Source organism: Periplaneta americana, chromosome 6, assembly GCF_040183065.1.
Source record: "Periplaneta americana isolate PAMFEO1 chromosome 6, P.americana_PAMFEO1_priV1, whole genome shotgun sequence".
Classification (NCBI taxonomy): Eukaryota; Metazoa; Arthropoda; class Insecta; order Blattodea; family Blattidae; genus Periplaneta; species Periplaneta americana.
The window spans coordinates 132,781,897-132,797,474 of NC_091122.1; positions in this window are offsets into that span (position 1 = coordinate 132,781,897).

Consider the following 15,578-nt stretch of genomic DNA (forward strand, 5'->3'; position numbering starts at 1 on the left):
AACTTTCTCCATTCTCCTGTAACTTCATCCCTCTGAGCCCCAGACATTTTCCTAAGAGCCTTATTCTCAAACACCCTTAATCTCTGTTCCTCTCTCAAAGTGAGAGTCCAAGTTTCACAACCATACAGAACAACCGGTAATATAACTGTTTTATAAATTCTAACTTTCAGATTTTTTGACAGCACACTAGATGACAAAAGCTTCTAAACCGAATAATAACAGGCATTTCCCATATTTATTCTGTGTTTAATTTCCTCCCGAGTGTCATTTATATATGTTATTGTTGCTCCAAGATATTTGAATTTTTTCACCTCTTCGAAAGATAAATCTCCAATTTTTATATTTCCATTTCGTAGAATATAACAAAGTTAATTAAAAGTATCCTCCATGGACACATCCTTATCCGTTTGTTGCTAACGCCATCGCTTCTGATAACAGGACTCGAACACGAGACGTAATGGCGTACCTCATGATGATATCCGAACTACGATACTTGCAGGATTAGATTAATGTGTGGCCTGCCACTTGACCTGAGCACATGGTAAGAAAAACAGAACATAATCCAGTTCATTTAAAAGCAGGTGACGTCACAAGACGTCGCTAAGCATCAGAAGCAAACAGCGCCCAATAATTGGTGTGGGGAGATCATTAGCGCAGGCAGGCCAGGCTGGGTTCACGGTTGGGACTTTACTCTTTAATCCCGGGGCAAACACTGTTGTGAGCGAGAATACTCATCAGGTAGATCCGGGTCTACTCGCCCCCGCTACCTCGTCTCAATTATTAACCAGGACTGCGGAATGGATTTCAGGCCGACCGACGCCGAGGAGGGAAACTTGCGCCACTTTATACGGGCCTGTTCTCAACCTGTGGACCGTGGTCATGTAACGACACGCGTAATCATCTTAAAAATGCCCAACTACTGTTCTCCAACCAGGAGAATAACCGTGAAAGGAATGTGCTTATTATTACGTCATCTATTGGAGCGAAGTAGATAGATAATATTACCGTTATAACGTCAGTTTAGAAAACATGCGCTCTCCTGCATATGTTATTTCCTGTATGGAGGGATTAAAAGACCAGGAGATTAACAGTGGTCTAATTTTGTAACAAGAGTAGTACAGGGCCATCATTTTATCTTTACTAACATTTCTAATATTAACCTGGCTATACTTTTGTGTCAACGATTAAGAACCGGAAACACCGTTTGCTACCCCCTTCCACGACTGGAGTTCGATGATACTGGCGTAATATACAAACAAATCACTTTACTAGGTATTGGAGGGAAGAAATGTAGTTCATCCATTTACGTAAACTAGGAAATATCGCGATATGAGTTTGATAATTTTCATTAGGTTTTTGTTTGATTAAAATACAGTACAGTATTAACAATAAGTGTTCTTGCTCACGAATTGAGCTTTCCATGCGGACGTATTCATTATGCAGTGTATATTATACTGTCTACAGCACATTAGCGTACACTATAGAGAATGAAGATAAATTGAAAAATAATCATAATATGGATATTTAAACACATTTTTTTAAAATGGTGGCCGTTCATTTCGATACAGGCTTCAGTTCGTATCAGTAACTCATGTTGAAATAATTCTGTACCTACTCTATAAAAGGTACCTTACATACTGTAAATTCAATCTTCACTTCTGCCCGATCCGAAAAGATACAATTACTCAGACATGCTATCTACTGTCCGTCCAAGTGGTTACGTCGTAGAAAGGGAGGAAATCACGTGACAGTTAATTACTTAACGAGGTCCTTTTATTTAAGTTATTTTAAACAATTGTATGGGTATAATATTACGTAGACGTCCAATTCCTAACAGAAATTAATGTTCTCAGAAAAGAGCCTAGACAGCCCTCCCACTATCATTTACAGAGAGGCGAATAAAAGCAGGTGGTAGAAACCGGGATGCAACGTAGACAAATGGAAAATGATGCAATATTGAAAGCTCTTTCGTCACTGGAAAACGCGAACATATTTTTGGAACGTACTGTTTACTATGACCGTAAGGCTACTATGACTGTATATGCGGTCTTGGCTCTGTGTGGAGGATGGTTGAACTTCATTAATAGAAGGGGTGAGAGTGAAATACATTCAAAAACTCAGGTACAATAAAAATTGAAGTAAAAATAAAATGATGTTCCTGTATAAGTACTGTATGTGTGTATCAGTGTTATCGTTTGTGCTTTGAGAGTTAGCCAATGGAGATGTGTGTACCCATGTGTGTGACCTTATGACATCAACATTCATTCACAGCACTGCCCCGCTGCGTCTCATTCCCCTGAGACTTTCTCCTGGTTGGAGTACAGTATAGCACGTAATCCAGTTTTTTAAATCGATTATTTAACGACGCTGTATGAACTATTAGATTATTCAGCATTGATGACTTGGTGATAGCGAGATGACATTTAGCGAGATAAGTCCGAGGATTCACCATAGATTACCTGACATTCGTTTACGAATGGGGAAACCCAAGCGAGAATCGAACCCCCGCCCCAGCGCAACTCCGGATCAGCAGGGAATCATCTTATTCCTTAGTCGACTGAGCTACGCCGGTGACCTCAATCTACCTCAATATTTTGTTAATATATTTGTTGTGCCCCAGGATATAACTACATAGTACAGATGGGTAAAAAAAAAAAAGCTGGAACAGTTTCTTGAAATAACCTGTTTCAACTGTTCCAAAGAGAGTTACACTGCTCCAATGATCACTTCAACGTTCCACATGGTTCCGAGAGATAAACAGTTTAATTTCTAAACGGCCTGCAAAGACCACGTGTAGCGCTATCATAGACCTCCAATAGAAAGATATAATATCGATAATATCCACACAGCCTTCGTGCAACAGTGGCCTATGTAGGACGGCGCAATTTAATTGTACGAATCAAATTCCCTACTAAATGCGATCTTAATTATTATTAGCCTCCCATTGATGGAGAATATGTTCATGGTGCCCAAACATAGTGTTAATTATTAGTATACCACGAAAATATTACCGCCTAATGTCTTATCGTTATTAAACTCTCCTAGGGTTACATGCGTTATTTTTACTAAAATCGATTCATTTTTAATTGTAGGCCTAGTTATTTACTGTACTCTTTAACAGTAACCCACGAGAAGTGACTGACTTTCGTCGTCATAATACACTGAAAAGCTGATCTAAGACGATTCAAGGGCTATGGAACATGTTCCTGAAGCAGATGAGAAGTTGAAACAGTTGGAACACTTGGAACAGCTGGCACTGATGTAAACATATTCTTACGAAACTGTTTCTTTGAAACTATTACTTTGGAACCCATATTCGTCTGATTTATAATAATCTTAGGAAACATTTTAGAAATATTGGTAACGGGATATGAAAGTGTAAGAAAGGGAATTCTTTAGTTTATCGACATCTGTTGCTTAGCGGAAGGGAATTTGCTGATCTAGCTATGATCTCTGATTAGATGCCAGTAGACAAAGACATATACTAAGACATTTTTTTAAATACAAGACATACCTTTATCCTCGACACGTGGGTGCACTTTACATTCAACAAGTGCATTCATTCACGTCAAGTCAAAGTAAGTTCGACACATATGGTCGTTTTCAGTAGACATGATCAGAAATGACGGACCATCACTCGAACTGTGAGGAATCCTTTGTATTCACTTATTCTTCTTTTGTCTAAAATACATCCAGATGTGTTAATTAATATAACGCTTCAGTTTTTCTTAAGGAATTAGGTACAGCTTACAGCAGTAAAATTGTTGGAAATATTCAACATTTTTTTCCGCCATTACTGTATCTTGTACAACAATGAAAATTGGTATATGTAAAACACTGTCCTTCTGTTATATGAAAAAATATTTTTACGATTAAAAAAAAATTTTTTTTTTTTTCAAAATTCAAAATGGTGGCAGTTCACTGTGCAATGATAAAGCTTTTCCCTCATAACTCATAAACTTGTTAACTTTTTCATGTTCTCTTTCTTTTATTTTATTGCTGAAACTCATGTTTACAATATCATGCTCGTCCAATTACATTCGTTAATAAATAATATATGTTTTTTTTTTACTTTGTGTTACAAGAAAATACTGATATTTTACCATTTTTTAAAAATGAATTTATTTTTTATCAGGCAAGCTATCAAAGATAGAAAAGTGATCTTGCCTCACATTGTAGATATGATATGCATAAATATACACAAAAAATTTCATCACAGAATGTTAGATAGTTTTTGAGTTATGTGGGAAACGCTTCATCACTGCACAGTGGACTGAATTTTGAAGGAAAAAAAAACAACAATGTAATTAATTTTTTAAATCATAAAAACATTTTTTTCTTATATCAGAAGGACAGTGTTTTACATGTGCTAATTTTCATCATTGTATAAGATACAGTAAAGAAAGAAAAAATGTTGAATATTTTCAAAATTTTACTGCTGTAAGCTGTACATAACCCCTTAAGATATAAATATATTAAGGGTAATTTGTCGACTGAAGAAGAGATGTGGTTCTTGAAACTACAAAAACTCTTTGATTCAAGTTCATGTCGATTATTAAGCTTTTGGGCTTTTCTTTATCTAGATCAGTTATGGATTACAGAAGATATTTCAAGAAAGTTCAGAAGAAATCATGACATCAATTTGCGGAGAAAAAACGAAGATGAAGTACTTTATGTAAGTAACCTATAATATTAGTAAATTCAGAAAATCAAGTACAGTTTTGTTTGAAATGACTTTAAATAGCCGTAAGTCTTAAATCACTTGAAATCAAGAAACCAAGTAGATTTCCTATAATCCTGAATAGTAGATCTACCAGCATAACAAGTAATAGTAAAACTAGCATAAGTGAAACAAGTGATATTAACTAATGGTAATTAGAGGAGAAAAATTTGCTACGGCGCCGGGGATCGAACCCGAGTCCTTGGTTCTACGTACCAAGTCATCTAACCACTGAGCTACGCCGAAGTTCAATCCACAGCACCGGATCGAATCCCGCTCCTCTAGTGTTTTTTCCCCTTTCTGTCCTGACTCCTTGGTCGGCATATATGTTGACATATTAAGTCAACTGCCATTATACAAGGAGCGCACTCAAATGAGTGACTTTAATGGGTGGGATACAACCTTTGTTACCATAACAGATAAATTCTGTATGACCAGACGTTAATCTTTACGTAGATTCTTCGCCCAACAATGTATATGAGGAGTTCCATATGAGAAGGGCGAACCCGCCAAATGTACCTGTAGAGATAATCGATGTTCAAAGTATTTTACCTGTAAACGAGATAAGGGCGAAGCCGCCAAGGACACGTCTGTAAATAACGAATACCTTTATGGAAAATTGAAATTAAATGTCCAATTTAATATTGCAACTTAACAGTGATCGTAGATGACATTATGAATTCATCAGTATTTTGGGAATAATTTGAAAACAGTATATTAGAAAACGGAAAGGGCGTAGAATGAACTCAATAGTGGGAAACATTAATAAAAATAAAATAATAAAAATAAAATAATAATAATAATAATAATAATAATAATAATAATAAATAAAACACTTAATCGCACTGTGATGTGATATTTACAAAATGTCTGAAATTATTAATAAACAAAAATAAGTAGATGCCTGTCTTGTTATTACCTTTGCTATCAAAAGTGGTTTCACTTGTTCTGGGAACAGAGGTGCTAATAATCCATTACATCATCTTCATGAAGATGTTCCTCAGAGTCAGTCACTGCTAGTTGCACGTTTTGTTTGCTGAACACGTCATCCAGAAACATTCTGTGGCACATAGATAAGGAGAGCTTTCAGATCCTGTACTTTATCAGAAGTGGGCTGTATTGGTGTCATATACCTCTTTCGCAACTTGCTCATACGCATATCATTTATGGAAGAGCAAAAGGCAATGGAAGAAAATTTGCTAGGTTTAATCAGTCAAAATATCATTTACAATGTCAACTAGATTATACCATGTTTATGAGAATCATCAACGTTTGCAGGAACAGGTTGTCTGCAACAAAACTTCAAAAGGATGGCCTTCAGTTCGATTCTAGCTGTTTGCACTGACTAACGTATCTAGGTTTGTAAATAACAAACGGAATGTTTCCGGACTTAGGTTCCTATGCAAGTTGTTCATAATTGTCTCCTCTATCATCCCTAAGAGTTTGTAACATAGTCACTGAATCACTCTGTATGTACGATTTTGCACCTCTATCATTATATTTTAAGCTTGTTTTCTTCCAAAACGTCAATCCTTGTCTAAAAGATTTTGTTAATGAGCATGTCACTTGAAAATTCGCTCAGTCCGTAAACAAGTCGATGAAAAAACTAGTCCAGTTCTTTCAATTAAACGAATAAAAAGTATGTATGGAATACATATGATAAAAATACTTACTTACTGGCTTTTAAGGAACCCGGAGGTTCATTGCCGCCCTCACATAAGCCCGCCATTGGTCCCTATCCTGAGCAAAATTAATCCATTTTCTATCATAATATCCCACCTCCCTCAAATCCATTTTAATATTATCTTCCCATCTACGTCTCGGCCTCCCTAAAGGTCTTTTTCCCTCCGGCCTCCCAACTAACACTCTATATGCATTTCTGGATTTGCCCATACGTGCTACATGCCCTTCCCATCTCAAACGTCTGGATTTAATGTTTATAATTATGTCAGGTGAAGTATACAATGCGTTCAGCTCTGCGTTGTGTAACTTTCTCCATTCTCCTGTAACTTCATCCCTCTTAGCCCCAAATTTTCCTAAGCACCTTATTCTCAAACACCCTTAATCTCTGTTCCTCTCTCAAAGTGAGAGTCCAAGTTTCACAACCATACAGAACAACCGGTAATATAACTGTTTTATAAATTCTAACTTTCAGATTTTTTGACAGCAGACTGGATGATAAAATTTTCTCAGCCGAATAATAACACGCATTTCTCATATTTATTCTGCGTTTAATTTCCTCCCGAGTATCATTTATATTTATTACTACTGTTCCCAGATATTTGAACTTCTCCACCTCTTCAAAAGATAAATGTCCAATTTTTATATTTCCATTTCGTACAATATTCTGGTCACGAGACATAATCATATACTTTGTCTTTTCGGGATTTACTTCCAAACCTATCTCCTTACTTGCTTCCAGTAAAATTCCCGTATTTTCCCTAATCGTTCGTGGATTTTCTCCTAACATATTCACGTCATCCGCATAGACAAGCAGCTGGTGTAACCCGTTCATTTCCAAACCCTCTCTGTTATCCTGGACTTTCCTGTTGGCATACTCTAGAGCAAAGTTAAAAAGTAAAGGTGATAGTGCATCTCCTTGCTTTAGCCCGCAGTGTAATGAAAACGCATCTGACAGAAACTGACCTATACGAACTCTGCTGTACGTTTCACTGAGACACATTTTAATTAATCGAACTAGTTTCTTGGGAATACCAAATTCAATAAGAATATCATATAAAATTTCTCTCTTAACCGAGCCATATGCTTTTTTTAAATCTATGAATAACTGATGCACTGTACCCTTATACTCCCATTTTTTCTCCATTATCTGTCGAATACAAAATATCTGGTCAATAGTTGATCTATTACGCCTAAAACAACATTGATGATCCCCAATAATGATAAAAATACACAAATAAAATAAATATTGCGAAAATATAAATTAAAGAAGCAATAAATAATAAATAAACAAAGATACAGAAAAAAATCAGGCTGGCAGACATGCATGGTAAATAAAAGTTCAAGCACCAAATCAAATTGATGAGGTCAATGAAAAAAAAAAAAACTTAAAACAATGTGTTCCATAATCAAAAATCATCTCGGGAACATGAGACTATTCAAGGAAATGTACGTCATTTCACATAATAATATTGTTATAAATGAACTTAAAAAACCGAATATTCACAGAGAATTATTTAAACAATATTTATCTACTACGATGTATGTAGGGACAAATGTTGATGTTAGAAAATTGCAATGATAACTAAAACAACATATCGGCAAGTGTTTCTTTCAAGTTTGTACGTTGTACATTCCTCCGGGTTGCACTGTGAAACCATGAAACGTGAAGAAAAGCAGAAAACCGGGACCGGCATATGTCAGCAGTTCAGTCGTGTCCTGCAGCTTCCTTTATTTTCGTTCCAGATAGGCAAGGAAGTGGTTGGCGGTCCTGAAGAAATGAAAAATTTACTGAATCGAACAGTGGTCTACTTTTAAGGCTGCGGAAACAGGGCGCTCGAAAAAGAAAGCAAAGGCACAGGAAGGGAGATGTAACTAACAGCACAGTGTGTCTAGAAATAGTTTACTTGCAAAGAAAGTATTCACGGGATTACAAGGTGGTCCGTCAGCTAGAATTTCTTGGGTTACATTTCCTTCAAATTCTTTGAGATTTGTGGCTGATAAAGCAACGTGTTCCTTCATTGTAGACATGATATTACTAACAATGTTTTATTATTCTCACCACCATTCATTTCTTCTGCTTACCCCCCTCCTCCTCCTCACAGGCCATCTTTCCCATTCTCCCCGTCTTCGTACCCATCGCCCGTCTCCTGCGTATATTTATTCACATTTCTCTACTTCATCTTCATCTTGTCGTTCCCTTCGTTTTGCTCCATCTCCTTCACCTTTGTCTTAGCTTTAATTTCCTTTTCTTCCATTCTCTCTTTTTCCTAGTTGTTCATTTCAGCCTTCTTCTCAACATTCTTGCTTCCTTTTTTCTCTTAAATCTTATCATTTGTTTCTTCGCAACGATTGTTATTTCTCTCCTTCTTTTAATTTTCCTTTCCTGTCTCCTCAAAAAATACTTTTCTTTACTCTCCCTCTCTTAGATCTTCTTTCCGTCTGTTTCTCAAAATTCTTCTCTTTTCTCTCCTCTTAGTTCTTCTTTCCCTTCTCCTCCAAATTCTTGTATTTTCTCTCCTCCCTCCTGTTTCCTCAAAATTCTTGATTTTTTTCTCTCTCTTAGTTCATTCTTGTCTTCTAAAAAATTATCGTCTTTTCTCTCCTCTAGTTCAACTTCCCTGTATCCTCAAAATTCTTGTCCTTTCCCTTTCTCTTTGTTCTTCTTTCCCGTCTCCTCCTATTAGTTCTTCCTTTTCATCTGCTCAAAATTATTGCCTTTTGTTTCCCCTTAGTTCTTCTTTCCCGTCTCCTCAAAAATCTTCCCTTCTCTTAGTTTTTATTTCCGACCTCCTTCTCAAAATCCTTGTCTTTTCTTCCTTATCATAGCTCATCGCTTTCTTCCCAAGAAACTATCGCGGCACATCTAGCGAATCTCACGGCACAATAGTGTGCAGCTCTCAACAATAAATATAAGTTTAATCTCATCTAGTTTGACGACCTATAATGTTATTACATTTATTATTATTATTATTATTATTATTATTATTATTATTATTATTATTATTATTATTATTATTATTATTATTATTATTATTCCATTACTTTAACTGATTCGGTTAAATTGGAAAATATTCAAAGAAAATTTACTTCCCAATTCCTCTGACTTTAACTATGAGATTACCTGTAAATATTTTAACTGTTGTAGCCTTTATTCTAAAGGTTAAAATCTTGATTATCAATTTTTTTGCAAAGTGATCAAGGGTGATATTGATTGTGAGTCTATCATAAACAATGTCAGCCTTCGTATTCCAACAAAAGTTTTAAGATTTCAAAAAAAAAAAAAAAAAATTATAACAGAAATTCAAAATCACTTTCTCCAGTCTGTAGATGCATAAAATATGCCAATTTGCATGGGAACAATGTAGATCCTTTCAAGGTATAGTTTCGTTTTGATTATTAGTATTTACTGTTCTTGTTCTCAATTTTATTTATGTATGTTTTTCTTTATTTAAGATATTATTTATTTGTTTTTGCACCTTTGTATCTTCTGTTTGTGTATTGTGCTGAACTATAATTGGCCTCTGGCTGTTGTTCAGCACAGAAATATTAATAATAAATAAATAATAAATAATAATAATAATAATTATTATTATTATTAATTACTTATTTTAAGATTTTTAAAGACATACCTACTTCCATGCATATTTCGTAGGTTTCTAAGGCATGAACTTCCTGGTCCTAGTGATCATAAATTTATTTTGTTTGCGGGCCATTTGAATGATGCAGTATTATTGGTTACTCATAAGAAGACGAGCAAGAGGACAAAAGGATTGTGTCCTTCTTGACTGTGGCTGTTGATTATTATAAACATCACTCAGATAAGCATCCCAGTAGCCATTTATTAGTCATACCGCAAATATTAGTAATAATATTAGCATAAAAATTAATATTTACTAATTATTTTAATAACATTTTAATAATCGTTTTATCTAGTATGAATTGTAATTAACAGCTTAACTTCTCACTTCCTAAGCACACGATTAATGACCAAAAACTGACGAAGTCTGCATTTTTTTAAATGAATAGTATCGCTATTGCGTAACATAGTGTAAGCATTCATATCACATCTTTTCCTCTGCCGCCTAATCTTCAGCATGTCATCTCGTGATGAGCAAACGTACTTAGGGAGCAAATTTTGAATATGATTTGAAAAAAATTATTGCTTTATCTACTTTAAGACAGTTAGGTTTAATAATGAGTATTTTATCTATGGGGTTTTCTGTTTTAGCTTTTTTTCATTTATTAACACATGCATTATTTAAGGCACTATTACACCCCAGATCACATATAGATTGATTGCTCATTCCCATGTTAAAATCGGTTGCACTTTGAAGAGAACAACTGCCAGGATCGCCACCCGTCCGCCGTAAACGAACACGAGATGGCAGTACAGTCGCTAATGCAATTCAAATCGGAGTAATGACTTGACTCCTTATGTAACAACTAGATGGCAGTATAGCAAACCTGACAAAAGTTATTACCGTGAAAGCCTGCAACGCAGAGCAGTCTGGGTATATATGATCTAGGTTACCACATTACATTTGGAAGTAGTACCAGTATTCGTGTTATTGTTTGAATTACATCTGTAGCTTGCGGATGAATACAATTTATTGACACCAGGATTAAAAGTACAGTGAACAGATTTTAAGTACAGTAGAGTCTCGTTAATCTAAACCAATAGGGACCAAGATCTACTCGGATTACAAAATTTTCGGATTAACCGAAATATTTCCTGTAATGCAAATCATGCTATTCACGAGCGCTGAGAGACGGTGGTGGGAGTACCCTGTTGCTATTTTTAGAACCACAACCAACAGGTTCACTTCATTACAACATAAAATTACTAATGTTTTGACAGATGTGTACATTATGTAGAGAAAACACTAATTGTTGTAAGTAACCCTGAATGTGCTAATAATTTTTTTAAGTAAAATAAATTTCGGAATATGTATGATAAGACTTTCTTGTGTTAAATTCTAACGTACCTTGTTTACATGTTTCGACCTTTTATGGATCATCCTCAGAACTGGTCGTTCTTGGTCTTGGCGCCTCTTGTTTTTTTTCCTGTGAGTGTGTGTTCGTGTGGTATAATGTAGAGTAAAAGAGTGTGTGTGTTCTGAAATTGAGTTGTGTATTGAGAATTTCATTTGGATGTGTTTTTGTGTGTATATTCCGTATTGTTCTAGTGTGTTTAGTTTCTGGCTTTTTGGTTGGACGTGTAGTATTTCCATGTCTGTGTTGATGTCTGTGTGGGTGTGGTTAGCATTTGTGATGTGTTCTGAATATGTGGAGGTGTTTTGTAATTTTGTTATGGCTGTGGTGTGTTCTTTGTAACGTGTCTGAAATGATCTCCCTGTCTGTCCCATGTAGAAGTTGTTGCAGGTGTTATATTTGAGTTTGTATACGCCTGTGTGATTGTATTTGTTTGTTTGTGTTGTTTGTGTGTTGAGATGTTTTTGTAGAGTGTTATTTGTTCTGTATGCGATTTTGTAATTTAATTTCTTGAATGAGGAAATACTACACATCCAACCAAAAAGCCAGAAACTAAACACACTAGAACAATATGAAATATACAGACACACGAAAACACACCCTAAAGAATTTCTCAACACACAACTCAATTTCAGAACACACACACTGTTTGACACTACATTATACCACAAGAACACACCCTCACAGGAAACGAAACAAGAGGCGCCAAGACCAACAACGACCAGTTCTGAAGATGACCCATAATAGGTGGAAACATGTAAACAAGATACGTTAGAATTTAACACAAGAAAGTCTTATCATACATATTCCGAAATGATACAGTGTTAAAAGTTGTGTAAACAAGATGTATATATATAAAAGAAATTGAGTGAATTTATACATTTTTTCCTTTCGTTACTTTGTACTATTACAATAAATTTGATTTTTTCTTAAAATAATTTTGTTCGGATTAACCAGATTTTCTGATTAGGGTAGTTCGGATTAACGAGACTCTACTGTAGTTCAGTAACATCGGAAACTGTAAATCTCATAACAGAACTGTAAATCTCATAACACTGTTAAACTGTTGATATTTCAAAATTATTATTTATTAAGTATCTAAAGTTTGTATCATGAAAGTGATGGCGTCTTACTGAAGTAGCACGTCCATTGAAAACTACAGTAGAGTCTCGTTAATCCGAATTACGCTAATACGAAAATCTTGTTAATCCGAACAAAATTATTTTAAGAAAAAAACAAATTTATTGTAATAGTACAGGGAAAATCGTAAAACAGCAAACGCTAAGCTCCGCCCACGACCCCTTTCCACTTTTCCCCTACAAGCTCATCACACACTCTAGCGAGAAAGAGTGGAAATAGGGGTTTAGGGTGGGGTGACATCTTGTGGAGGAAAGTGGAATAAAAAGAGTGAATGCGGCATCTACGAAATAAAAGAGGAACTTCGTCCTGTTTCCCTATGTCTCTCGTCTCTCCTCTCTCTCTTTCTCTCTCTCTCCAGCCTCTCCTTCTCTCTTCCTTGCTTCATGTCTCTCTTTTTTTTCTTATGACTTTACGGAGGGTAGTATTCGATCCGTTGATCTTCCAAACGGCACGCACGCTTTTTGGTCACGCTTTAGATCTCTCGGCTACCGAGACGAGTTGGTGGCAGAAGGGAAAATGAATCTATTTGTGTTCAAGGAAACTGCCATAACGTATTGCAGAAATCTAATGCGTGTCATTGTTGTCTAATGCACATTAATTTGGTTGTATTGTGTTGAGACGTGTTGTAAAATATGAAATAGGTGCGAGGCGGTAGGCAGTGATCCATCGAAGCGGGGCAGATAGTAGAGAGAGGCAGCAGAGAGAGCAGGCGAGCGAGGTGCCGAGCGGCGAGGGTGGGGATAACTTCCCATACTGGCGTTCGTTGTTTTACGATTTATCCATAGTACAAAGTAATGAAAAATAAAAATGTATAAATTCACTCAATTTCTTTTACTTAAAAAAATTATGAAAATAGCACATTCAGGGGTGCTTAGAACAATTAGTGTTTTCTGTACATAATGCGCACGTCTGTCACGCTCATAAAATCAGTAATTTTCTGTTGTCGCAATGAAGTGAACCTGTTGGTTGTGGTTCTAAAAATAGCAGCAGGTACTCCCACCACCATCTCTCAGCGCTCGTGAATAGCATGCATTGCATTACAGGAAATATTTCGGTTTATCCGAAAATCTTGTAATCCGAATAGGTCTTGGTCCCAATTAGTTTGGATTAACGAGACCCTAATGTAGTAACTCCTGGATAGAGAAGAATCCAGCGGGAATTATTAGACAAAATTGTAATCCAGATTTGTAGCAAATATTCGCTACTTTCCGGCCTACTAATAATAACACAGACTGTAATCGTACATTTCTCCGAACTACTCCGTTGTATTGATATTCTGTATTTTGCCATTAACCACTATTCAAATAAAAAATAATACAGTATAAAGCCCAGTGGCAACAAATAACGATCACCTATACCACAAACATGGCACTCTTTTATATTATTTATGACGCTGTTGCACTCTAGTTATGTTATGTCTGATTAAAGAATTTAATTACTAATTAAAACATTCACTGAACACACAATATTTAATTGAAGTTCAGCCATTTTGCGTTTCCGCATTTCTACCATTAAGAGCGCGGCATAAAAACCCCACAATTTAATTAATAATTTCACATGAGATTGCATTTTTAGGGCTCTTATTTAATATTTGCATTATTTATTATTATTACGAACTGAAATGTTTAGATGGATAGAAAATATCAGATAAATTGATGAGTTGTTAATATCTGTAGATTCTAGTATCCATTGAACTTTTATGAAAAAAGGGAACATTTAAAACCTGGGACATTTTCCAAAAAAAGAATAAACGTACTGATTAACAAAATCCGAAAATTCTTTTAAAAATGTTGACAAATTGTAGTGAATATTATCTTTGCATTATGTATTATGCATTGAGATGAGTTTTTTTGTCTATTTACTCTGCAAAGGCAGATGCTTCTGTGTTGCCGTACTTTTCTGATTCATGTATTTGTAAACCTTCATAAATCCCACGTTTATGTTTAATATTCAGGGCCTAACTCAATTAAAAAAAATATGGCATACGTTTATATGAACGTTTTTCATCAAAATTATATCAGACATCAGATTCTAGAGCATGGGTGTCCAAACGCCTATAGAACCAGGAGATATTGCACGTCTAGCATGCTCTGCTAAGGTCAACAAGTTTCCATAAAAAATAGAAAAAAACGACCTTAAAGAATATGTGCTGCGGGTTGTTTACGCCAGGAGTTGCCTGGTACGAGTTACAATTGGACATCTATGTTCTAGAGCAGTGTTCCGCAACCTTTTTATACTCACGGCACACCCTAGATGGGCCTGGACTCAACACGGCACACCAAAATGTTAATCCCCTCAAAAACATATGATGTGACTCTCTTAGTACAATTACGTAATGTAATTAAATTTATTATTGTTATTAGTATATTATTATTACTATTACTATTATTATTATTATTATTATTATTATTATTATTATTATTATTATTATTATTATTATTATTGTTATAAACAGAAATCGATTCTGGCAATTATTAAGAATTTATGAACTTCAATTCACTGTAGAAAATAAGCCTACGTATTTTTATTACTAATATTAAAGTAAATAACTTAAAAGGGCCTGCTTAGCTGCACACAAGTGGCTGATCTGTGGCGGAATCGTTAACAGTGCAAGCCTCATTTCTTCATCGATGGATTTGAGTCTCTCCCTCTTTGATGTTTTAATTTTCAGTTAACGTCGAGAAGCCCAGGTCACACACATATATAGTTGAAAATGGCAATAACATATTAACTGCCATCTCGGAGATAGCCGGGTATTCACTCCTTATTGACAACCAAAATGTTTCCAAAGACACTTCGAGAAGTTATAATTTCAAAATTCTGTCTGCTTTTAAGTCTACTACTTCCTCTTGTACGACTATATTATTCGGAAGATGTTTTGAAATCACAATGAATGAATCACGAACCCAGTAAAAATCTTGAACACACTCTCCGAAATAATTCTTGAATTTCTGCTGCAAGATTACTAAATGTTCTTTAATTAAGTCCATCAACACTTTATTATCGTCAGCAAGGGGCCATACAGTTGAGAACATCTCAAACA